Here is a 27,058-nt window from a genome sequence, read left to right on the forward strand (position 1 = left end):
GGGTTAGAAAGGATCAGATTTAGATTGTCTGACAAAATCATACTCTAATCTAGCAAATAGACCATAGCAAAAGATAATAACAAAATAAGTAAATTGCAACTTTGTGATTAATTGGTATAAACACATGGCAAAGCAAAGCAAGAGTTAAGCTTTCAACATGTGCAACAGGCATCATCAATTCACCTGTTAGGCATCTTTCAGAGCAGGCCTGTGAAGGCACCCAACATACAGTAGCTCCTTTCAGCTAACAGAATTAGAGCAGTGTCACAATACTTGATTTTTTTTTCCTTTGGTAGAGGAATGGGAAAAGACACAGTTTAATGAAGGTTTACATAGGCAGGCATTTGAGGGAATATATTTTAAGTTGCTGGTCCTGTGGGCTTCCATATCTTCAACCAGCATTTTGGTTGTTTAGAGATCATCACTGTTCTCTGGCTTCCATCATTATTGAAAGAAGATGGATCACAAAAGAATTGTAAAAAGTCCACAATGAGCCCAAAACACATCTCATTCTAGAACTTCATGTTCACTAAATAGCTTTATGTAAAGTGGAGTAGTTATGACTGTTGTAATACAGTTTCCTTGGGATACAAACACCAGCCCATGCAAGAAAATGGCCACCGGGCTGAATCAAAGATGTTGACCCATTCTAAGTGCCTTAGAATAGAAAATGTAAGTATTTGTGTTTGCTTATTGCACATGTCCAGCTTACCAGACTTTAAAATACATGATGACCTGCTAAACACTCTCATTAAACAGACTCAAACCCAGGCCATCCACACATACACCACAGATATTGTTAGATTGAAATCACAGACTGAAGCTTTCTTGTCACAGTGCACCTACTTTGAAAAATCCAACATTAGCCTACACAACTGGACATGCTCCATTCACAGTTCTGTACAGTCAGTGAACGACTGGGGAGGAAGGATGAAAACACCTCCTTGCCAGAGAAATTTGAACTATCTCCAATGTAAACATGGAGGCACAAAAAATAAGAGCAGAAATGATGTTTTTATAGCAACACAGTTTCATGCTAATGTTAGGAAACACGGATCTTATAAACTTAGGAACCTACGTGCTCTTGGAAGAGTGCTGCTAATGCCACAAAAACTGCCTCAGGATATAAATGGGATTATAGGTGTGCTTCATTTGGAAAAAAAAGCACAATTGTGCTAAAAGGACATGAGAAGGGAAAGCTGTTCACCTCAAGCAGTATTGAAAATGAGGAACTCCTACTGATAAATTCACAATGGAGTCTGCAAACATATCCTTTTAAACAGGAAAAGGAAGCTATTATAGGCTAGCACAGCCACTGGGGGAAAAAGTGCAATCAGAGGATCAAAATGAGTGTGTTATTCCTGGATACTGGAATCCAAAGCTGGATTAACTCTGGGAGGTATGATGGGAACAGAGATTGCTTGGAGTTATCCTGCTTTTGCAATCAGACACAGTTTTTACAGATACCTCTACACTGCCATGTCTGCTCTCATACCATTTGTACTACTTAGCTGGAATTCAGTCCTGATTAATAGTGGCAATAAGTATCAAGCAGACTCTTTCTGTCATTTGTTCAGGATTTTCCAGAAATACTGCTGACTAGATTTTTAGCCAGAGGTGAAATCAACAGCAAAGCCTTTCCATTGTATATAAATTCCATTTCTAGTGCCATAAGTGCAGACTGAAAGATCAATATTGTCTCAAAAAATGAAGCTACATGGCATACTGGCAACATTAGGGCATTCCTAAAATCTTTGAAATGCTTTGCTTTTGTTTCAGTCACAAGAATCACAGCATTCATTAGCACTGATTTTTCAGAGGGCCATTTAAAAACTATAAACTACTTCATGGGCCTGCAGATGACTGAATTTCAAGACACTATTTTAGGTTGTTTACAAGGCATATAATGATGAATCCCTAAATATGTCAATCAAAATCTTATGACCCTATGTCTGTAGCAGCTATAAGAGCCTTTACATAAGTATCTGAGGCATTTCCATTTTGAGATTAGTGTATATATTTGTGCTGCGACTTCAGGTTGGAAGGGCTGGCCAAATTTTCCTCATGGTCTTCTCTACCACCTGATAGATTTGCACTGGTTTGTGGCATGATTGCCTCTGCCCTTCCTTAGCCCTCACCTCTGAATCCTGGTGAAAGGGATTGTGACTAGGACCTTCCCATCAGTTATTCAGGAAGAGATGATGACAGGTCTCTGCCATTAGTTGTTGTTGCATGATTGATTTAGTGGTATTTACTGGTGTTCCCCTTCTGGAGAAAACAGTGTTTGCAAGAGGAGCAGCACTGCAAGGACCCAAGCAGACCCCCAGCTGTTTTGGTGTGGGTCTAATATTGATTCTTTTGGGTAAGAAAGATGTGTTGGGTTCTGCTTTGCTGCACTGCTGCCCCCAAACCCTCCTGCATGGCCTGGGTGGTCTGTGCCAGTGATCTGGTGCCAGAGCAAGGGCCACTGCAAATCCTCAAATACACCTCTCCAAATGCAGTAGTGAGGCAATCTCCTTGGAAAACAGTTCCAGGCTAGACTGCTGAGCCCTGCTTTGCTCACATGCATAAGAACTGAGGCTGTTAAGTCCATAATAATACATGGTAAGACATGGTGGTGTTTGTATCTGATGTCAATCCCCCTCTAAACTAATTGCTGGTGGATTACACATGGGTTTGCCTTCTCCAAGGCAGTCCTGGGCACTGCTGGCCTGTGAACCACAGGAAACAAAAGCCAGAGTTTACAAAACAGGAAACCTCCCCACAAGCCTGGCCCCATTAGAGGCACACTCTGGTCCCAGGATAGGAGTGCCCAAGCTGGGGCTCTCTAACTTCTCCTCCCCCCTGCTCTGAGAGATGCTCCTGGCATGGGCATCCCATCAGCCCACACAAAAGCAGCTGCCTGTGTCCCCCTGCTCACAGGGGCCCCTAAATGCCCACACATGCAAATGTGCATGTATGCACACTCCCCACAGGCACTCACTGGAAGAAAAGACAAAGTAGATGTAATAGTGATATCTGTCTGGTTTCATTTCTGATTGTTTGCCAACATTATGGGCTGTGTCCTGCAAGTGCTTTTTGTATGGCATTCTCTGGGGAGCTACTGGAGTGAGTGAGCATTGGCCATGCCTTTGGAAATTCACACACTTGTGAAAGGCTTTCATGAAAGAAGAGATGAATTTATCATCTACTAGTGGCTGTGCCTGGGCTTGATGGGTATTTCTTCTTTGGAAAGTTTTACATATCAAATAAATAGCTTTTATTTCTTAATTACATGAATTGCTGAGGGGAACACATACATCTTTACAACAAATGAGGAAAAGGAAAAAATAATATTTTGTGGATGTTAACCACAAATCTGTTGGTCCTTCTGTTTATACAAAACATTAATGTAATAATTTATAAATGACTGGGGGCAGGCTGAATGTAAAGTCCTCTGCCTAACTGGGAAAAGAAGTGATGATTGCTCCTTCCTGCCCACCTTTGCATCTTGACATCTCAGCCAGCTCCATGGGCAACTCTACTGTTTCTAATCTTATAAAATTGATTTTTACCATCACTATTTCTTGTAGTGGCGAGGAAAATACCTTAATTCACCATGTTCACTATCTGTTTCTGTATTTGTTATGGTACTTTCCTGAATTCTCATCTTGTGTAGAGACCCTTCTCATGCTGAATGCCCCACAAACACAACTCAGGATACATTCCAGGACCCAGAGGGCCAACATCTGAGAAATATTGGCTGCGTTTGTACAACATTTGAGCTGTCAGACTCAGAAATACTGTAAACAATCTTGCATCTTCAGACAGATGATTCTATCTCAGTGCAAATCCACGGCTTGGGGTCTGGCTCCCTGCAGTGTTAGTGAATGCAAAAAAGGAGCCAGGACGCAGGTCCTGGGTAGAAGTGTATTATGTCACAGGAGTTTTTGTGAAAAGGTGGGTGAGAGCTGCTGCCACTGGGCTATGAGCTGTAGGGCTGGCAGGCAGCTCTCCCTCCTGCCTCACTCAGTGCAGCTCGAGGCTGGCATAGGAGCTCTGTGGGGTCATGTTGCTAGGGCCAGACACACTGCTCTTAGTTGTGACTTTCATTTTGCTCATCTTTGTTGTGGTTTAGGAACGGTACTCCCCAGTTTAGTGCTCCCACAGAGACTCTCCAAACCACGTGCCACTTGCCAGCTCCCCCTTTCCTCTCCCCTTTTCCTTGGAGTGGGTTGGAGAGGAGAATTGCAAGCAGAAAAAGTGAAGATCATGGGTTGAGATAAGCACAACTTGCTAGAAACAGCAATGAGATAAGAAAATGAGCAGTGAGAACAAGAATTCTAATGACAGAGCGTACAAGAAAGAGGCAAACCATTCACATGGAACTCCCTCAAAGGAAGACAAAACCCAACTACTCCTTCCACTGCTCCGCTACACCATGCTAGACCTGGAAGAGACCCCTTTGCCCACCCCCAGAAAAGATGTGAAGTGGTATAGGATAACATCCAGGGGCTATCCATGTCCCTTCCTGTCTACAGCAAAATCCAACCCTGCCCAGGCTGGAAGTGGGACAATCTTGCACAGAAGAAAATATGAGACAGAAAAATATGCTGACATGTCATATGAAAATAATATAATAATAGGAAAAAGCCGTGTGCAGGGTTGGGAAAATTTTATATCAGTTTTAAAATTACAGCGAGAGCCTGGAAACTATTTATATGCTTTCTATGACAGAAATATAGTTCAAACAATTCAAGGAACGTTTTTTTTTTTTTGGCAGAGGAACATTGATCTATTGAAATAAAAATCTTACCAAGTTATTTGATAACTAGAGGTAAAATGAGTTTTGGAGTTGTTCTAAACTGTTATGGGTTTCCCAGTTAGAGGAGTCATTGCCATACATATTCAAATTTATGTAGCTAGACAGAATTTTCAGGAAAAGTTCATTTATTATGTGAGATTGAGTTTAGGTAATTTGGAAGAAAATACAGATTTAGATCTGTAACTACTAGTACCTATTCCAGCCATCAAGCAGTTGAAACATATTATCAAAATAATAAAGTGCCTCATAGAAAAAGATTCCTGAATTCAACTGTGATATGAGATGGGAACAGCAACACTGGAGAACAACAGAAATAAATCATGAACTATTACCTGCTGACAATTTTTTAGGACAAAGTTAAAGGGAAGAATGCCTGCCATATTAGAAACTTATATTGAAATTGCTGAGAAAATGCAATTATACAGAAATGTTGTATGAAAATCCAGCATGTGATCCTGGAGCTGCCACAGTTTCATGTAAATTGGGCCCTGCCTGGCCATGATAGAAAATATTGCTCTCAGATGTGGGGGTCTCTAATCAGCTTTGTGGTTTAGTGAAGTTGTGACTGTTCTTTACACTGTGACATCTCCAGAGGTGGAGGTATAGGTGGAAGAAAGGAGAAATGGGATGGAAATAAGGATGGAAATAAGGATGTTGAGCTCATTACTTCATCTGTGAATGTCTCTGGCAGGTGGCAATCCTGACAGGCTAAATAGGAACTGGAAGATGGGGAAAGTGGAGGTCTTACTGCCTAACAATGACCTGCTGATTTTGGGGAAACCTGCAGGGTTTTCTGATGCTATAGTGTACCCCAGAGATTAATCAGACATTTCATGAAATTCTATACAGCTCTGTGTTCCTCAGCATTACTCTATATTATTAAACACACCTTCTGAGCTATTTTGGTGTTGACAGAAATTGTTGCTAATCTGGACTGCAGGAAGGAAGTTGTGGGTAGGACGTCTCTCGCAAGCGAGAGCGAGGAGAGTCTGTTGCTATGTTGTGCTGGGCAGAGGGATAAAATTAAAGACCCCAGCTCAGTTTGTCCTGTGCCATCCTGTGAAGGAGACCCTGACAGGCTCTTTGACACTGCACAGCTATTGAGGAACACAAGAAGAACTTTGTTTTCAGCTCTTTCTAAAGCTCCAGCACGCTGCTGTTGTTGCCATACAATCGCCGCGCTGCCGAGGCCGCAGATGCCTGCGGAACAACCCTGCAGCTTGTCCCAGAGGTCACAGGGTCAATTCCACTCTTGTTCCTATTTAGTGCCCCCCACATCACATGTGTAACTGGAGACTGTGTGTGCTCAGAGAGTGGGATCCCATCCTCAAAATTAGATGCTTTGTTGGGAATGGTTTTTGTGCTGGGACAGGCTGTGGCTGGATAAATTTACTCTGCAATCACTTACTGCTGTATGAATGGCCCTACTGATAAAGCTTTTGTGTTTATGTGCTTGCTAACTTCAAAGAACACTATTGCCTAGATTAATTCAGATCAGATTTCAGGAGCTGCATTAAAATCCAGGAAGAGCCAGATGGCTGGCTGTTTGAAGAAGAGCTTTCATGTTTAGCTTTTAAAAATGGAAAAAAAACCAACAACCCCAACACCTTAAAAACATCAACTTACAGAAATTTTAGATTGGCATTTTTGTTTTAACCACTGCTTTCTTTTTGCTTCCTGCTGCCTTCTTAACTAAATGTCAATTCATACTCCTGAAACTTGTCTCAGCCTCAAATTAAAATCCTTGAAGCATTCTGTTTTTTATTTCCTAGATATCATATTTCCTCAGCATCGTCCTTGGATGGTACAATTTGTGGTTCAGTGAGGACAGAACTATCCTCTAAATGCTGGCAGAACCTCCCCCCCCAGCAAATCTTGTCTGGCAGTTTTACTTAGTAAGCTGAATCACAGGAGCTGAATAGGCAATGGTACATTGCTGCTGTGCTTGGAGGTCCCACCAGCAGGACTGAGAGCCCCACCAGCTCTAGCACCAGCACCCAGAGCCTCCCTCTCATCTTTCATCCCCTCCCTGCCAACCCTCAAGCCTTCAGAAGCTCATGTTTAAGAGCACATGGGAAGGCATACTGCACTTGGATTTTCACTTCTCAGGGTACCTGTTAATTTGAGAACCTAATAAAATAAGCCTAGGTGGTAAAGAAATCTGGAACAGGCAGGAGTGGAGTGAGGAACTGAAAGGAAAGATATTAGTCACTTGACTGCTGTTGGGATGAGACAATGATGTTGTGGTAAGGAGTGTCAGGAATGTACATTTTATGGAAATGACAGTGTTTGGTATTTGGGCTTCTGTGGTAATATAAAAATAGAACAGAATCATCATAGGATCCTACAGAAACTTCTAAAGATTACAATAGAAATGACATAAGATTACAATAGAAATGACATATACCTACAGTATATTGTTTCATTTAAAATAATTTTATAGATAGCTGTAGCTAGACTACAGAAAAAAAAAATTTTGACTCTATATCTCGTTAAAAAATCTTCGGGATATTTCCAGAGGATCAAGAAAGCAAAGGGTGGGGATGGTAAAAAGATGATCTTCGGATGATTCCTGCCTAGATGTAAGATTTTTGGTATTTTTACAGCTATCTAGCTACAGCTGGGAATAGTTCCCAATAAGTAATTGAGCAGTTTCTTTTCTTTTCTGTTCATGGAATTAATCAAAGGAAGATGCTGATTTCCTTCATCACCCTCAAAACTAATTTTGAGATCTTTTTATCAGTTCCTATATACATAAAATACACACTGTGCTAGAAAAATAAAGCCATTCTTCACAAGATCTAGTTCAGCAATGACTGTGAGATATAGAGATATGACAGAGGGTCAGAAATGTACTTTGCTGCTGCCAAATACACCTTATCTCATCTAAATTGCCAGTTTCTTTCAATAGTTGGGATTGCTATGTCTTTTCTCTGGAGAAACTTTAGTGAAGCTACTTTATCTTTTGATGTACTTAGATCTGAGTGTATCTCCAGCTGCAAAAAAACCCCAACAAACAAACATTCCAAAGAATGTGTTCAGACTTGTGCATTTAAAAATCAAAATCATATGCAAAGCTTTGGATAAATCATATTGGTTTTGCAATATGGTGTAATTTTGTTCACATTTGCACTTCAAAAGGCTGTAGTGGGGAAATCCTAACTCTGCTGCTGCTGGAGTTTCTAATAAATCAGTCTTGAATATATCCTGCAGTGCTTAGTTACAAAAAATGGGCTCTGTGCTGCCTGGCCAGCCTGTTGATATTTGTATTGCTGTGAAATTGCAGACTCAGCAACATGCACCGGGTGCCGACCACAAGTTCTGCGCTACTGTGATGGCCTTGCTCAACAAACACACTCGCTATTTTTGACTCAAAGGCAATTTACCAACCAGTCTGTACACCCTTTGGTTGAGATTCCCAGAAGTTATCATGTATTTGGAGGATTGCTTAATGTATAGCTAGTAGGTATTTTTGAACAGAACTGAACATTTTGTAACACTTCTGTTGACTTTTTTTAACCCGCAAGTGAATTGTGGAAAATAACATCTGCTCCTTGCTGTGGGATTAGAAATGTGATCTTTTTCTGGATGTTTATGTGGGGCACTCTGATAGGAATCTCTTTAAGCTGTACCAAGTCAAAACAGAGCTTGGCCCATGGCACAGAGTCCTGTGATTTACAGGCTGAAACACGTTTTTATTCCAGCCTCCCTAGTAACTCAGGCTTTCAGCTGGAAACACAATCTCTGTATCTCTGAAGTTGGGACAACTTACTAATCAGAGTGCTTTTCCCCTAGGTGATGTCTCCTTGGGAAAGAAATAAAATAGGAGCAGGGAGGAACTGGAGTGGTACTGTAGATAATTAGGTGCTCACGAAGCCACTGTATCTCTTTCCTCCTGAGCAGTATAGCTGGGATAAGAAAATAAGATGGGAATACTTGAGGTGTTTTCCCCACTAAAAGAAAATTTAATAAACCAAAGGCAAAGGTCACAAATGGAAGCAAAGAAAATGATTTATTCTCTACTTCCCATTTTTTGGGAAGCAGGGTTTCAGTACACATGGTGATGATGAATGCCCTCCCCCTCACCTCCTGCCTTTCCCTTAGCTTTTAGTGCTGAGCAGCTGCCATATGAAATATCCCTTCGCTCAGCTTGGGTCACCTGTCCTGGCTGTGTTTACTCCCAAAATCTTGACCACTCCTGGCCTACTGGTGAGAGGGGAATGTTGGAGGGACAGCCTTGGTGCTGTGCCACTGAGTTATCAGCCTGTTTGTAGCATGGACACACAGCACAGCACTCTGAGGGCTGCTGTGGGGAAAGTTAAATCCATCCCAGCCAGTTCAATACACAACAGCTCAAACTCAACTTTTATCAGAGTACCCTGCCTGCTGCTTTATCAGAGCTCTTCCCTTGGTATCTATGATCTTGCTGGTGCCTGAACACAGCCCATAAATACTTCTTTTCAAAGTGTACCTTGGCCTTCCTGTGGTACATTTTAGGAGCTTAAGTATGTATAAGCTAACCATGCTGAGAGCCAAAAATCAGTCAGCTCAGATATACAATAGGTCAATGGGAGAGCAGATAATTTTTTATTGTGAGAAAGAGGTGTTTGCAACTCCTATCACTTCTCAGATAATAGTTCTGTGATGCTTTTGTGCCCACTTTTGAAAACAATTGCTTACCTTTAGAACAGGGACTTTGTCTAGAAAAACTCAACCTCATGTGCAGCTGTTTGTTATAGATACAAGCACTTGAAAACAAGAGACTGTAAAAGAAAGCAGGTTTGCAGGCTCACAGAGTTTGGTTTTTTTTCCTACACAAGGTATGATTACCATGATATCCACCTGGTGTGGAAACAGTGTCCTGTTCACAGCTGAGCTTAAACTAGGACACATCATCCTCTTTCTGCCTGCCTGAACACCACAAAGTGAGCTGTAGGACCACAGGCTCTTGGCTGGTGAGCAGACAGATCATGACTGAAGCAAGCATGTGCACTAATTCACTGCAGTTGAAGGCCCAACATTCCCAATTTACAGGATTTCTCCATGTTCTCACATGTTTATCAGGCTACAGCTGAACCTTTTCATCATGAGGCAGGGAAAGGAAAGTGGAAGGTCAGCTGAAGGCAGTGTCATCAGAACCAGCAATTTCTCTGTGGAGAGGGCAATCCTAGCTGGGGAATTTGCCCAGTTTCTGGTCTTTGTACATGCTAAATGTTGTAAATGGAAGAGAGAGCAGGAAGCAGTCTGGACAGTATCTGTGGGCTGCTGGGCAGTATTTTTACTCAGAAGATGACTTTTAGAAGTTTCTGAATGCCTGTTGAGCATCAAGGGGATACCTCAAAAGGTATCAAAAAGAGTTAAATCTCAGTTCCAGCTGTATTTCTTAAGTTTTGTAATTAATCAGAATCTATCACAATTAAAAGAACATGAAACTGCAACAGAGACGTACAGTGCAAGCAAACAAGAAACAAAGAACAGGCATGCTTATTGCAAAGTGAGAACCATGTTGTTTTAATGGCTTTTCACTAAAAACCTGCAGGCTTCTGAGTGATTCTGCAAACTGTGAATATTGCCAAAGTGGAATGCTCAGATATTACAAGAAAACATAAAAAATTGAGCCACAGAGAGTCTGCCTCCCATCATTAAATAACACAGCTGACTTATGTTCACACTAATACTTTCCTGGGGAACTTTCTCTCTGCATCACTTGAGGCCCTCACCATCCTGTGTTGACCTTTTCCATTTTCTGCTTGTTCTGTGTTTTCATAGGAACTGAACTTAATGTGCCTGCTGTGTTTTGGTTGTGCTTAAAGGTGGGCACAACCAGTTTTGGATTCACCGCATTTTAAATCAAACATTTTTCTGTCCTCTGTGAAAACCCCAGCCCCTTCTGACCATGGAAAATGTTTTAACTTTTTTATTCTGTGTATATGTGAGCTTCCACCCACTGCTCTACTTCCTGCTTTCAACCAAACCATCGAGGGGAAGACAGCAAAAGGAGAAGGCAAATGCAAAGCAGTAATTTCCTAACAGGGGCCCACAGGCATGAAAAGCAGAACCTTCACTGGCTTACATCTTATGCCCTTGACTTTGAAATGTTGAATGCTTCTTTCTTATTTCAAAGGCTGAATTTCTTCATTTTTCTTCCTTTTCTGCAGTAAAACCACCCCACTTCATCTGGACTCTGTGGTGAAAAGCCAAAACTGTAGTCAGTATTCTAAACTTTGCACAACTCTGTGGATCATGGCAGCAACCTTCATCACACTTTAGTTCAATTAAAGAGACAGGATTCTAATTAGATAAATTACTTGTATTGTAGTTGGGTAAAACTGGGAACAAAGCCCTTACAAACAGTGCTGCAAGCCTTCATCAACAAGTCAAGGTGATGAGCAATTTCATCTACAAAAATGCTGAGCAAAAAAAATTACTCTTGACATCTTCTCATACACCAATATGTAAATGTTCATCAGGAACTGATGAAGTCCAAGAACAATCCAATGGTGTCCAGGAAAATTACACCTAAATCTTAATGACACTCAGTGAGAGATCTCAGGGTTTTTTTAGCACAGAACCCTGGATTTTAGCAAATGTTCCTTGTTCATTTTTTTGGGAAACATGACCAGTCATACTTTTTCCTAAAGATCCACCCATCATCCAACCAAAAAACCATGAAATTCCTATCTGCTGTCAAGTAGTCTGCAAGTATTTGCTTTTTCATTTCTTTTCAGTATCTGACAAAACAAGTGCTGGAAATATTTATTACAAATATTGGAGAGGGTATCTTTGTCAATATTACTATAACATCAGGAGATATTTATTTTAGATTTGTTCCTTGGATTTCTACCCAGCACCTGATATGCACCTTTACTCTTTTCCCCTACAAATTACACGTCTGTGCTGAATACTCATAGTTCAGCCAGTAGAACAAAAAGATGAGAACTAAGTTTTTGGTGATGCTGAAAACATCTCTTTTGCAGTCCTTTCCAATAGCTCCTTCTAAAGTTTTCAGCAGCTGTGCAGTATGTTTCAATAGTTCCTTCTGAAGGACAGGTGTACTCCTCTTGGCATGTGCTGAATATAGAAGTGGTGAGGATGGTTTCCTGGTGGAAGGCTCTTGCCTGCCTGAGAATAGCTCATGTTTGTGGACAACATATAATTTAGTGTGTGAAGTCTTAAATTAGATACTGGTCTTCCACACTAAAGCCATATATTTCACTTGGTTTACAAATTATTTACTATGGCTTTGCTGCTCTACATATATATATAAAAAGAAGTCACTACCTTTAGGTATTGCAATGATAAGTCCTGCAGATAAACATTCCCACTAACTCGAATAGGATCTTATCCTTAAAAGAAGCACAGTTGCCAGATTAATCATAAATACATCTGATGGTTTTCCTGGAAAATAGATGCTTCCACTGTTTTCTCAGAATACCCCAGATTGGTGAAGCTATTTTCCTGCTGGCTTAAAAGGAACTTTTAAAAATGCATTTTATACTTATGTGAATTGAGCCTTGGTATGGGAATTCTCTCTAGGATATAGAACTCCTGGGTTTCAGCAGGCAGCAGAGAATTTTATTTGAGTATTTAATTTTTCATGGTAACTGAGTTAGACCAAATGCAGTTGAAAAAAACAACAAGTGTAAGTAAGGATAAATAGGCCATATAATCCCTTGTCTGCAGTTTCAGTCATACTGATTTGTGTTATCGAGAAATTTGTTATACTTTAAAAAAAAATCAAAACAAAAGTGTCTGCTCTCTGTCTGGTGAGTTTAGTTCAAAGTTGTTTTCCACTTGATACAGCTCAGGAACTGGAGCAGAGTTCTTCCATTTGCTGAGTGCCCCAGGCACTGTTAAATGTAATCCTTCTCTTACTTTTAGGATGAGTAAACATTTAACACATCCCTACAAACAGCAGTGACCATGGGAGGAAGGAAGAAGAGCAGCACATGTGATAGCTTGATTCTTAGGGCTGTATTCCAGTAGTAAAAAATATAGGTTCACATCCTCTGCAACAGATGAGAGGATGGAATATAAGTGTTTTGTCTGGGTATCAGGAAATGTTCTACTCCTCAGCCTTGTAACTGTCTCACACTTATATCTAATCCAAAATCCTGGATATATTGCTTCCAGCTTCATACCTAACATTTGTTTTCTCCCTCTCAATGATATTTTAATAGTCTGTGTTTTCTCAGGTATTTACAATAGTGAGTTGTTGACAATGAAAGAGTTTGATTGCTGTATCTCTTCCTTGCCCGTTTTAAGAAATGGGATTCAGAATCAAAAATTTGCTGTCTGGGAGGAAAGGTCTGCATGCATAGTAGGTGTATAGGCTTCCTCTACATCAGTGTAAATTGCCTTAATGTAGGTAGAAAAGTATAGAAAGTGATTGTTCACAGACTCATTAATTTATCACCTTATCTGCTGCCTTGTGTCATTGACATCCAGACTAATAGGAGTTTACAACTAAATATGGCTGAAATTTCAAATACTGCCTGTGCACAAGAGAATGACAGGGATTTCAGTGCAGACTCCTTTATGTATGACTGGGGTGCTTTCTTCATTTCTCATGTTCCTTCCTCTTTGCTGCAGAAGAACTTCGCTGAACTTGCAGTTTTTATTTGTGCTGGACAAATCAGCCTAATTCTTTGCATCATAAACAACAGGTTTGCCATCCTTGAACCCAGCTAAATGCCAAAGACACAGTGTATCTACTCTCCTTAGAAAAAACTTAGGTACAGTACCTTGGATTTAGTTTATTCTGCTTAAACTTTTAAAATGTCCTTGTATGGCATTTCTCAGCAGTATTGGAAAACAGAATTGTGTATATGTATTTTTGCATCCAAACTTTAAAGAACAAGACCAACAATGTCTTAAATCTTCTTTAAATCTTCTTTTAAATATGCTACAAGATTTTGTGTGTTTTAAAGCACACAGCTTTATGAGTTAAAGTAGCCTTTACAAGGAAATACTACTTGACTGTCTTATTATTCTTATTTATCCACTAGGCTCTACTGACTTGTATATATATATATATATATATATACACACAAGTATGTATATGTACTTATGGTTTGGAGGTAAATCTGGATTCCCTGACCCAACTTCTCTCTGCCATGTCCTTTTCATAATGTTTCTTCTCTGTACTGAGAAAGAATTTACATTTTAACAACATTGTTCTGGCCAATGAAATTGCTTTTATATATGTGTGTATTAGGAGTACAATACAGTATCTTCTGTTGTCAAACAAGATAGTCCAAAGTAATTATAATAGGCTAATATGGACATGATGAAGAAAGATTTTAAATATGGTTGCTAAGTAGAACTTGTTAGGAAGAACACAGTACTGCTTGTATGTATGCATTGCTTTAGAAAAAGACAGAATAAAAAGAGGAAGTGAAGAATTAGTGAGTTTAGGTTGTGTTCTAAAGTAAAATGTTACATTAGTGGGACAATTTTACATGAGATTGTGAACTAAACTCCTTAAAAATGGTAAGATAGATTGTTAAAACAGCTCAGCAACTTATATTAAAAGAAGCAATAAAAGCAAAGCTCCTGGTAATAAACTGCTAGAAAGTTTTCTGTTTTGCACTGCAAGAAATTTAATGAATTAGCTTTTCTCTGCTAAAAGCCGTAGTTTTGGCATATATTTAGTAGTCTGTGTTAGAGTGCTCTAAGATATATTTTAAAAATCCCGGATAAAATGGGCAGAAATATCTGGTTTGTCCTACTTATTTTTAATTTCTAAAAATTGTGTAGCTCTTCTTAGAAGTAGCATTTAACTGCTGAGACACATGCTACCTACAACAGATTTTGTGGTTGTGGTTTTTCTTCCTTTTTTCTCACCTATTGAGTGATGAACTCTTGAGCAGAGGTCAGAAAGTTATCCTGGAGCTGGAGGTATTTGCCTTAGTGTAAGTTTCTAGAATTTATTTGTGAGAAAGCAGACCAAGAAAACAGGGAAAGGAGCTATGTTCCATGCTATAAACTGTCCAAGCTGTCCTTTGATACTCACTCTATCTTCCTCATAGCTGCTGCTTCTTAACAACTCACCACCTTTCCAGATCAGTCATGGAATCAGAGAATCACAGAGTAGTTTGAGTTGGAAGGGACCTTAAAGATCATGCCGTTCCAACTCCCCTGCCATGGACAGGAACACCTTCCACTAGACCTTGCTGTTCAAAGCCCCATCCAAGCTGGCCTTGAACACTTCCAGAGAAACACAACTTCCCTGGGAAGCTTGTTCCAGGGTCTCACCACCCTCACAGTAAAGAATTTCTTTTTTGTATCTGATCTAAACCTGCCCTTTTTCAGTCAGAAGCCATTTCCCCTTGTCCTATCCCTATATACCCTTGGGAAAAGTCTCTTTCCAGCACATTTGTAGGCCCCTTTTAGGTACTGAAAGGTGGCTATAAAGCCTTCCTGGTGCCTTCTCTTCTACAGGTTGAACCATCCCAATTTTCTCAGCCTGTTTTCACAGGAGAGCTGCTCCCCCCCTCAGTTGTCTTCATGGTCCTCCTTGGTTTATAATGGTCTAATAATTAAAGGTTGGCAAGCCGATTCTAGGTCAAAAATGAAAGACTACAATGAACATTATTTGCTTCTTACTCTCACACTCCATGGCAGAGACCAGCACTGGCTTCCCTGAGATCTCTACAGAGCTGGGAAGTATTGCCAGTACTGAGGAGGAGCAGAGCACCACTGTTGGTTGTCTAGCTGCTGTCATTCTCATCACTGATATTTCAGCATAGGAACACCATAAGCTTTGTCACTCTATATACAGTGCCCAGAGCAAATGAACCAGTTGTAAGACTTTTGCTGGCTTCACTCTGTGAGCTGCCCTCCCTCGGAATGATCTCTTCATCATTTGTGAAGTGCAAACAATCTGTGCTAGATGTTGTAAGTGGGTGAGATACAGGAACTGAGGCAGCAGTTCTACTAGGAAGTCCCAGAGTTTGCTCTTTCATTTAATCTATGACTCAGAACGCCAGACGTTAAGGTTGAGCAAGGCGGAAGGGTGACTTTTCAGACATGTTTGCTCTTCAAGGCCTCTGTCATGCTGATTGTCATTCCCTCCTTGTTGATGGGGACAGAATTTTTAGCAGAGCTTCTAGAGATAGGGCAATGGACTAATGGTTTTAAGCTAAAAGCAGGAATAAGAGTAGACACAGAAAAATTTATTACCCAGGTGAAACATTGGAATTGCTCGGAGAAGTTGTGGCTGCCTCATCCCTGGAAGTGTTCAAGGCCAAGCTGGATTGGGCTTTGTGCAATCTGGTCTAGTCAAAGATGTCCTTGCTCATTGCAGGCAGGTTGCATTAGATGACTTTAGAGGCCCCTTCCAGCTGAAACTATTCTATGGCTGTAGATTCTTGGGGCTGAGCCAGGCTGTGAGAGCACCACGCACAGTCATGGAGGGGAAGAACAGCTCAGGTTGGGAGGAAAGACCTGGAAATGGATCTGACTGGAAAGGCATTGTTTTTTCTCTCCTGAGACAGACATTGGCTTCTGGACTTGTTAGCTGTGTCCCCAGAACTTCCCAGGTGCTCTAGAGTAAGAGCTCATTGACAGGCAATGACACATTTGTATATAGCAATGTGTTACTACACAAGCTGTGTCTGCCCTGCTAGGGATTGCAAAACTCTGAGCAGTGACCGAGCTGTGCCAGAGAAAGTGCTGGTGAGAAAACAAGATGAACAGCTTTAGGAGGCTGACAACAAGGAGTAGAAAGCATATGGTAGAGAGTGGGAGAGACATCAGTTGTACTGACATATGTGCAGAGTTGTTGGGGGAAATAGATCTAGAATCATAATTTGGGTATCTGGAAATAGGAATTCAGGAATGATGGTAGGGAATTGAGGAAGTTGAAGACAAAAAGTTATATGGCTGTGAATGAGGGAGTATCAAAGGTATTTTCTGGAATAAAATGGCTCATTTTTTTGAGTCTTCTTGCTGCCTGCATCATCTGTTCTCTTATGAAGAGGAAGACAACACTTACAGAGCACTGATGAAGAGGTCAATGGCTGATGCAAAGAGCTTGTAATGCTTTCTATTTTTGACACATTTCACACCTTCACCATCACTGAAGAGATGTGAGTCATGATGACCCTTCATTTCAGACAGAGAAAAGCAGGTTGCTGTGGCAGAAAACTGCCTTTTAATGTGTACTGAAGAATTTGTATTCAGAAGAAATTTGAGAAGGTCATATCTATGTAGGTGAGCAGAGATTATTATTTTTCCACTTCAGAAATTATCTCAGAGAAAAGAGAGTAGAGTTGCTGTGGAAAGGAAAAAAAGCCACCTAAATCCCAAACCCTAAATTGTCCTCTCTCTTTTCTATCAGAGAACACTATGTTTAGGGTAGTTGGGATGGGAATGCAGACAGCTGACAGAAAGTACCAAGACCAGAATAACACAGAGCAAGAAAATCATTGCCAGTTAATGTTACCTAAGTTCTCTCTCCCTGGGATACTACTGGGTACCCACTAAACACCTACAGTGCTGGAGCATTAACATGAAGTGCTTTCTCATGCCCCCTGGACCCTCAAATCCATAAAGCTTAGCTGTTATTTCATGATCTCCTGTTGTTATTTGGTTTGTCCATGAGGATTTGCAGCCAGATGGAAGAAGGGGGCTGAAAGGAATGGGGAGATCAAATTCCTAACTTTGACAGATATTCCATTAAAAACAGACAGCTAACAAACTGTCATCTTCTTCTGCGGTTTAATCAATAATGCATCTAATTATTCTCTTGAAAGACTGATATTTTAATTATTTTAGTTTAAATAAAGTAGGTACATTGTGTTTTCATTTTTCTAGCCTGATTAGCAAAACAACAAAAGATCAAACCATCTTTGTTTGCCTTTTCCCAGTTTGAAATTCAGGCTGTCTGAATTGTTCTTGAATGCACAACAGCGGGCCTAAGTGAGAAGCTGCAAGTTTTGTTTCTTCTGTTGTTCCTGGATGTATATCTAGAAGGAATTGCCACTGATTTTAGAGGTAAATTTCTTAATAAATCAAGTCTATAATAGAAATAGAGATGGAAAGAATAGAAACCCCAGACTTTGCATTTCTTCTGGTTCTTGGTAAGTGCTCCATACTTATGCTTGGAGTTTCTTAAGGCACTCAAAGAATTCCTGTGTGTAAAATGTGTGTTTGTGTGGCATGCATAGCAACATTCACTAAACTTCGTATTCAGATAATGTGAGGCACTGTGGTTGGGTTTTTTTCAGAAACAGGAAGTCAAGCTCAAGTGAGACTGATTCCAAACACTGACCAATTTTTTCCTGACTCCAATTTTGCCTTGACCTTTCCTGACTAATGCAAAATGAGGCTAGCTATGTGGAGTGGGACTTTTTTTCAGTGTTTATACTGTAAGAGTCATGCTGACTGAAACAGAACCGTGCTTGTTCTCTTCCAGTGAGCCACATAATAGATCCTTTGAGAGAAGCAGTGGAGGTGGTGTGGAAGGTCATTGACTCAGTTTCTGTACATGCCAAGAGGATGCAGGCAAATGGTGGTGTGAATTCATGCAAGTCAAAGACACCTGATAACAAGACACAAGAGGGCAGCTTAAAAACAGGAGGAAGCAGCAAGATTCTGACACTTCCTACAGAAAGCCATAGGTATACAGACAAACAAACACCCTCTACCTGCAACAGTTTTCTTTTCATTTTTGATCTTTCTCTCTCTCTTTTTTTTTTTTTTTTTTTTTTAAGGAAAGATTTATTTACAGCATTTTTTTAAGTAAAATTTGATCAATTTGGAGCTAAAATAAATTTATGGGCTATGTTTTGCAGACCCTTTGGCTGGCTTTCTCTCCAATTTTGAATCCCTTCTCCAAAATGCATAGGGCCATCTTAGTCCATAACTCTTATGAGGACTGTTGGAGATTCTGGGTCATCCCATCTGGGTGAATGGGATTATGTTACACCTCTGATAGTGTCTAAGATCGTGAGAGCAATAAGTGCTTGCAGCCTTATGTAGCTGAAGTTGCCAGTGTCTGTCTGCTTCATCAGTGGAGGGAAGAGACAGGACACCAAAAGCAGATGCCTGCTGTAGTGATCTGCTCACCTACAGGTCACAACTCCCACTGTGACTGAGCTCTGGCTGCCCTAGGGAGCAGGGGGATGTACTTACTCATCTCCACCTTCACTTTTGACCACTGCTGTGGTGGTATAAATCAGTCAGCCACCAAAGTCATCCAGGCTCCAACTCTGCTCCAGCCACCCTTGATTTATAGCAGGCCCCTTAGGTATTGGGATGAATGGATCATCCTATCCCCTCAATCTCTCCATGGGAGGCAGAGGGAGCTGAGATAGCAACTTTTCACAAGATGCCTCAATCCTGAGAGCTTGTTAGGTAAAGTGATGGTGGCTCTACTCTACTTTGTCTTTCTTTGGTGTCCCCCAGTTTCTGTGGGGGGACTGTTCCCTTTGCTGCCAAACTCCTGGCTTTTGGGGAGAGCTGGTGCTGTGACAGAGATTCAACGTGCCTTGAACAAGGCTGTGAGTCTGTAACAGATGTAAACCCAGTAGGACTATTCTCATGCATTAGGTTACATGTATAGTACAATGGGTATGTGAGTTGTTGGTGTTAATCTGCATCTGTTTCTTTTTATTGCTGCCTGGGGGCATATTTGTACAAAGAATGGCCATTTCAGCACAGTCTATGCACTCCCTAAATGTAAACCTGAAATCCTGCCAAGCATCTGTGGATGGGAAGTCACTCTTGTGAATAGCATGTCTCTTCCTCTCATTGTTATTTGTATTAAATTAGTGATATTACTGTAGTGCCTAGGGGCTGCAAATTAGGTTTAGGGCCTCATTCTGCTGGGTCCTGTACAGGCAAATCAGATCCCACTGGCTGTGCCTTAGGGAGCCTATATTTTGCAAACCTGCTACCCAAATGTATTTACAAGACCTATGTGATTTGAAGGGAAGGGATAAGATGAAGGAATGCCAGGGCAGATTTTGATTGCTCTTTGTACCATAGCGTGGAGCAAGCAACCATGTTGCACTGGTTAGAGGCCTTGAGAGTGAGCAGAAGGTACAGCTGGCTGCTCTCCTGTAGCACAGTCTGTACCCAGCAAAGGCCAAATTTCACTCTGTCAGGCTGGGAGCACCTGCAGGTCCAGGCACAAGGGCTGTACCATCCGAGGGGTGAGAGCCACTCCAGCCCTCTCACAAACAGCCCTCGCTTCTGCATGCCCCTGCTGGAAACTGCTCCCTGAGCAAACAGAAGGGGACATGCTCCTACTCACACGGGTGTGATAAAAATTCACCACCTAATCTGCTAAAGCCAAAGGCATAACCTTCAATTGTACAACATATTTTAAATCATCTCATTAAATATCGTGTTAATTCGGTAGCAGTACTTTGATATTGTTGCTGCTGCCAGTTTCTTTTTGAAAAAAATGAACTTGCACTTATTACAAACATTTCCATCTGAAGAAATGCAAAATTTCCTTCTTTATTACCCCCCCCCCCCCCCCCCCCCAGTATACTCCACAGTGTAATGCATGATGGCTTTTATACGATGCATTGTTTATCACAGGCCACAAACAAGTCAATAAAGTAAGTCAATATATTAAGCCTTTTTTAAATGAAGCTTAGATGTGAGAATGTACATGTTATATAATTTCCCTAACTTTCAAAAATCTGTTTTTCTCATAGTAATTTCTGATAATGTTCTGCAAGTCCAAACAGAATTATTCCTTACCTAAGATGCCTTCACCCGTTCCCCCTTTTTTGTTTGTTGGCATTTTGTTTTGTTTTCCCCTTGCATACTCACTGGACTAAGACTGTTAACAATTTGACATTGACACTGACCTAGTAAAGTATTCACTCCAAGCTGTGCCTGGAAAGAAAACACTTCTATATTGAAAAGATAATGTGGATTTTGCAAATAAATGTAGACAAGAGAGGACAGATAACATTTTAGGCGTACCAGCTTGGCAGCATAGCTTTGATGTGCCAAACATTTCTAGCTGCAAATGATTTTCATCCCAGCTCTGCAAGGAGTGCAGCAAAGAGGCTGAACAGCATGGGTTGAGTGCCAGGCTGACACAAATATTAGTTGTTGCCTTTTGCCCACTCTGTGAACCTGCAATGATCCCTGTGAAATGGAAACCAAACATTTCATCCCTCCTGATGTAAGTAGTGAGTTTGAACTTTCTCTGAACTCAGCGTGTTGAAGTCTGGAATAGTTCAAGAGGAAAGAACGAAAGACTTGATAAAGACTAAAACTGTATAGCTTCAAGTTCTGGGTAATGCACACGGCCAGGTCTGAATGCTATTGCAGCATGAATGGGAAAATTTACATAAAGGAATTTGTTTTTTTCCTGAGGTTCCTCTTGTTAAAGCTGTTGCTACCTTGCTAGTGCTACAGGCCAGACAGCAGAACATACTGAGGAATCAAACATAACACTGTCAATAAATAAGGGTAGCAAGGACCCTGATTCCTTAAGTTCTGGTATTTTTATCTCCTATCAGGTTCTGGCAAAAGCTGTGGAAAGAAGGAGTTCATACATGCCTGTGTTTGCTCCCACTGGTGACAAATGGCTATTATGATAATGTTATCTCTGGAGACTGACCTTAACCTGCCAAATTCACTCCATTTAACATACCTGCTGTGTTAAACATGTGGTTTGAGTATTATCCCAGGACATGCCAGTTGCCTGGGACAGTCTCCTGATGCCAGTGGCAGGGGGGCACCCTGTCCCAAATGTGTGTGGGAGGAAAACTGTAATGTTTATCCAGAACACACCCATTGGCAGCTCCACTCAGAAACTGCTACCGAGTCTCTCTGAGGCAGAGAAAAACCTGGGTACTTTGAACTCATAAGGGAATTACCCATTCAAAGATCCCTTTCTCAAATTTAACTTTACCTTTTCTCTCTCATTGTCCCAGACTTTTTAGAATACATTCTTTGGTGGAAAATAGGGGTGCAGAGCAGGAACCTGATAGTGACTCCCATGCCCTTTCTGCTATGAAGGATTTAAATATATTACTGTAATGTTTCTCAGGAAAAAAAAAAAAACCCAGAAAAAATGGAAGTGTATGTTTCTACAAGGCAAATCAGGGAAGGATAAAAATTTTCTAAATGCACTTTTTCTTGCGATGTGCATATATATTTCCAATTGAAACCTGCATCTAGAGCTGTTTGCATGGCCAAATAATTAGCCCCAAATGCAGTATAGCAAAACTCTTTCTGTGAAGGATCATGTGTCTTCTACTCTCATTTTGACTTTACTTGTGCTGGATGCTCCTCACTCCTGCAAAGGAAATTGACTGTCTCTCTAAATTAGGAGTGTTCATTTTAGGGGGTATATGGGTTCTGCTTGTCCAACCATGACCTCAAAATTCATAGACAATAACCAGTCAGAAAGAAGTATTTATTGTGATGTAAATTATAATACAGTGGCACAAATTCTGGGGTTTAAAATTAATGATATAACTTTATTTCATTAAATGAAAGACTTTGCAGAGCAATCTTCTTTACATCAGAAACTAGCGTTTGCCACTGCTTTTTTTTTTTTTTTTCCCCTGCTCTTCTGTGAAAGTTTCATTCAGAAATATAACTTTTTGATAGAGACATTTGCAACTGTGAACGCATTGGCTAATGTTCTGGATGCTAGCAGAATTAAAGACACTAAAGGAGACTAAAGACTAAATTAAAGACTAAATTAAAGACTAAAAAAGACTAAATTAAAGACACTAAAGGAAATCAATTCTCCTTTTTTTTCCAGTTCTGTGGCAGATTGAAATCCTGGCGTGAGCTTTGGAGGTTTATGACCCCTCTAGGCTGTAGAGGCTTTATTTACTCTTAGCCATGTAAAAGCCAGCTGGGCTCAGCTAGCAGCCTGTGCATGGGGCAGTGGAGTGAGCAGTTCATCCCAGCTCTGTCAGAAGACAGGTTGGGCACTTCCTTTATGATAACAAAAGTGTTATAACAATCAAACCTCACCCTGGTTTAGGAGGAGTGGGGTTATGAAGGCCATGGCAAAGGCCTGCGCTACCCATCAGCCTGAAAGGTGCAAGGAAGAAAGAGTCTGAGTTTGATCTGGCTGCAACAGGACAGCAAGGGGATCTCCAGTTTTCCTGTCAATACAATTTCATGGCGTTCTGTGCTGCCAAACAAAAAGAATGAAAGGCCAGGATTTGCACATGAAAAATGTAACTGTACCAATGCAACAAAGATAAGAAATAAGCTCTTGATAAGAGCCAAAGAGAAGGTTAAAAGGTTGTGGTCATAGTGTAACAGGCGTGTTTGGTGTATGCTTTTGTTATACTTCTTGGAGGCTTTATCGAATGCTGATCCATCATATTGTTAGAGCTGATCTCAGATGCAATCTAGGTCACATGAACATTGCACATTCAGCAAAACTTCATCGGGCTGATCCGCCTCCCAGTAATAAAACATTCTTTATTGACTTCTGTAGAAGCCCAGTCTTTGTAAGAAAGAGGTGTAAACAGAGAGGCATCTCCAATTACTCCTGCATGGGCAGGAGTATTGTATGGGCATTCAGAACCCAATGAACACAGGGAAGTTAACACGGCTTTCACAATTCACTGTGATTTTGAGTGGCTGGATTCTTGCTCTAGCTTTCCCCAATGCACGGTAACCACTGTCATGGGAAACCGCCTCGCATTCCTGAATTTCACCCCCCTGGCAAGGAGTAGTTTGAAACACCACCAGGAATGGTAATACTGGCAGTGGCAGAGTTTTAGTGAGCTGAAGAGGGCTGCCTCTACATCTGATTGACTGAAAACGTGGTAGCATCATTCTAGTGTAATCTTCCTCCCAGCAACGTGTCAAACTGAGTGGTTTTGACAAATGACTGGTTCACATGGCATCTCACCCCACCAACCTCTGCCACTTTCTGTGACAAATAACACCACTCAGAAATGGTGGGGAGAGGAAGAGGATTGGTAGGGTGGGGGTGGAGGGTGTGTGTAAGTGTGAGGAGAACTGTCTCTGATTCAGTGTCTGTTTTTAAATGGCATTTCTGAGGGCTTTGAGGCTGGGTATTTTTACTTCTTTGACTGATTATTTGTTTCCCTCCATTGGAACAAAAAAAAAGAAAGGAAAATAAAAAAAAAAAGAAAAACAAAACAAAGGCATTGTCAGGATCTCTGGGTGGAAGGGTGAATAGAAAGACAGCTCTTACTGGACTCCACAGCATTTGTTCTGGCCTCCCCCAGTTGGAGAATCCAACAGCTGTCTTCATAACTACTGTCACTCAGGATTTGAATAGTTTTACATAATCTGGACTGGAGTGGGGAATCCAAGCTTTTTGCTGGTCAAGTGGCAGGTGGGGAATTTAAGCTTGTATAACAGGACCACAATTGCTGCTCCCACAGGGATTTTCTTCTACTGTCTATTGATTTATTATAAGCTCTAAAGTAAAGACTCAAGGATTAAAGTGGGGGTGGGAGGTGATATTCTGAAGGTCAGAGGGGTGAGGATGTAGAGGAAATTCAGACCTATCCTGCTGCTGTGTGCTGGCCCAGACGCATGGTCCATGTGCCCTGTTTGTGACCCCTGTGTGGAGGAGAGGTGTTTAAACTGCTGGGTCACCAGCTGACAGGTGGAGAGGAGAAGCTGCTATTTTAATTACATGACTTTGGTTTTAATTCTATTTTTTCTTTATTTTTAATATAGCAACACTATCCTAGCCTCATGTTTTCTCAGCTCTAGCCACAGTCCATGCCTTTGTCACACCTGCGTCACCTGAGAATTGACTTTTCCAAGGCAGCCCAGATACTCTCCACTGGCCTGAACTTCTGGGGCTCACCTGAGATCTCACAGACCTACACTCATTTACCCTGGCACAAACCTAATGGCAATGTCTGAAACAAATCACAGTTTAGAAGATCTAGATCTAAGAGAACATCAAAGGAAGCATGGAGTACACTGCTTTATAATTATATAGGGTCAGTCAGTGTAGTGCAGGTTTTTCTGAATAATACCTCAATGGAAGATAGGAAAATTACTCCAGCCTTAAGCAAATACAATAAAGTAAATAGAGCTGGGATTAAAGTGAAAAATACACGTTCTTTTGCTTACGTATAGCAGACTATCCCTGCTGTTTGCATTTGTTATGACATCAAACTCAGGTGGCAGAATGTTTACACGTTAAAGCTAATTGATCTTGATTGCAGCAGAGCTGCCCCTCAGCCCTCCTCTTCCTCGGTAGCACGGCTGATTCCAGCCAGAACATGCCTGGGCTTTGCTGCTCCACCAGTCCCCCAGACTCCAAGGCTGGGGTGATGAACTGCTTTTACACAAAGCAAACTTTCATTCACTGGCAACAGGTGCAAAGTGTCCTTTTGTGTGAACAGCTGGGAGTGCAGTAACCCATTCCTTGCCTAAACTTACTTAATTTAAGGCTCTTAGGTCAGGAGAAATGGAGCTGGAAAATGCCAAGCAATGTTTTCTACCTCTGCCCATTTGCTGTGGAAACAATTTGCCCTTGACTCATACCACTAAACAACATTTTTGTCTTTTTTTGCCTTCAGTGTACACAGACCTACTTCACAACAAAAAAGTTTTAGATCTCTCGCTACAGAAAGATTATCTTTGTCTTACAAAGCTTCTGCAGAAACACTCTGTCCTTTGCTGCCAGGATCCAGTCCATATCTCTGAATATGGGTGGTCATCCTGCAGGTAATCTTGTAACTCCTTCAGCCATGTCCTCCCTTAGACTCTGGGGTTCAGCAGAGAGCATCAGCCATTCTTATCCTGTCCTAATGGTAAAACATACTAGCAACAAAATCCTCACTCTGTCAAGTATGCAGCTATGTGCTTAAGACTAAGTATAGTAGTAGTAGATCACATGCATCTCAGTAGGAAGCATAATCTAGTAATAGTTAAAACTCAAGGCAGACCTCAATGTTTGTTTGATAAAAATCTTGTATTGGATTGTATGTAAAAGCATTTAATTACATCAGACTGTTCACATGTAAGAAAATTGAAAACAATGTATTTATATTTCCACAAATAGGAAATGAGGAAGAATAGTGCCAAAGCCCATCAAAAACAACTGCAATCTGAACTATTCTACTGGGAGAAGTCAAGGAATTTAGTAGCAGAGCAGTTATCAAATTATTGCTTTCAAAAGAGCCAGTATTTTGTGGTTAACCATCTCTAACAATTTTGCCTTATAGTTATAAAATGCATGTGTGTATTCAGCAGGATTTTCATAGCATCTTTAAAATCTAAGGGATTCCCTCTGTTAGTTGAAATGGCTAACCAAAAGCTGACATAAGTGCCAAGTATTGGTTTCTGGAAATTTGAAATTAATAGATTTTGATAAGCCAAAAGAATTATTGCCTACAGTCACTGCTGCAGTGTCCTTTCTTCCAAGATACTCTGACTAGTACATAACAGGAAGACAGATACTTGTGTCAGCATAACATCTCATATCAAACTGGGAAATCATTAGCATCAAAAAGATGTTCTTACAACTTGTTATATTCCCAAGAGTATACTAGAATTATATGTAAGCAATGATGGCAATTTGGGAGACAACATTTGCAATATTGATCTCTTTTGATAATACTTGGACAGCATGAGGAGCCTTGAAATTTTTACCGCGTAAGGAGTGTGTCTCACAAGTGCCCTTTTTGTTAGGTCAGGACTGTCTCAAGCAAAATCCCTCTGAGAAGATGGGGAATTTTGCTTTAGTTTGGATGAACTAATTACTGTGTGTTCTGTCTTGGTGATGTGTTCCATACTTATTTTCCATGCTTCACACTTTCTAGCATGGATTAAATCCTGCCGGTAGGTCAGAGCATTATTTCCTTTGCCTTGTCCACTCCTTTCCCAGTCAGCAGGAACCACTGCCCTTCACCTTTTCCCTTTTCTAGCAGGCTGGTAGTAGGAAGAATTTGGTGTTCTGTGCTGGGATGTCACAGGCACAGCAGGAGGCAAGTTTGCTGCATGAGCAACCTGTCCCTTGCCCTCTGGGATGAAGAAGCAGGTTGGATGGGAGTGCCCTAGGGACTGCAGTCCAGGCTCTTAGTGGCTAGCTGGACCATACACTCTTCCAGAATTATGATAACTATCAGACAAAAATAGTGAGTAATACATCTCATGCTGTAAGAGCTACTCAGCCTCTGACTGCTGGAAATGAGGGTGATATTTGGGACGTGCACTTCTGTGTTGACCTGGTTCTCTTGCACTCTACATGGCCTGTCTGCTGCTTGACACTACCAATGCTAAGAGTGCTGCTGTTCATACTGGAGTGTC

General features: G+C 41.0%; 1 long non-coding RNA gene across 1 annotated transcript in view; it reads left to right on the plus strand.

Annotated features, from left to right (window-relative positions):
• Nucleotides 1-27,058, plus strand: part of LOC143694131 (uncharacterized) — a 150,387-nt gene that overhangs the window by 56,240 nt on the left and 67,089 nt on the right. The window lies entirely within an intron of this gene.

The sequence above is a fragment of the Agelaius phoeniceus genome, chromosome 5 (genome assembly GCF_051311805.1).
Source record: "Agelaius phoeniceus isolate bAgePho1 chromosome 5, bAgePho1.hap1, whole genome shotgun sequence".
Lineage (NCBI taxonomy): Eukaryota > Metazoa > Chordata > Aves > Passeriformes > Icteridae > Agelaius > Agelaius phoeniceus.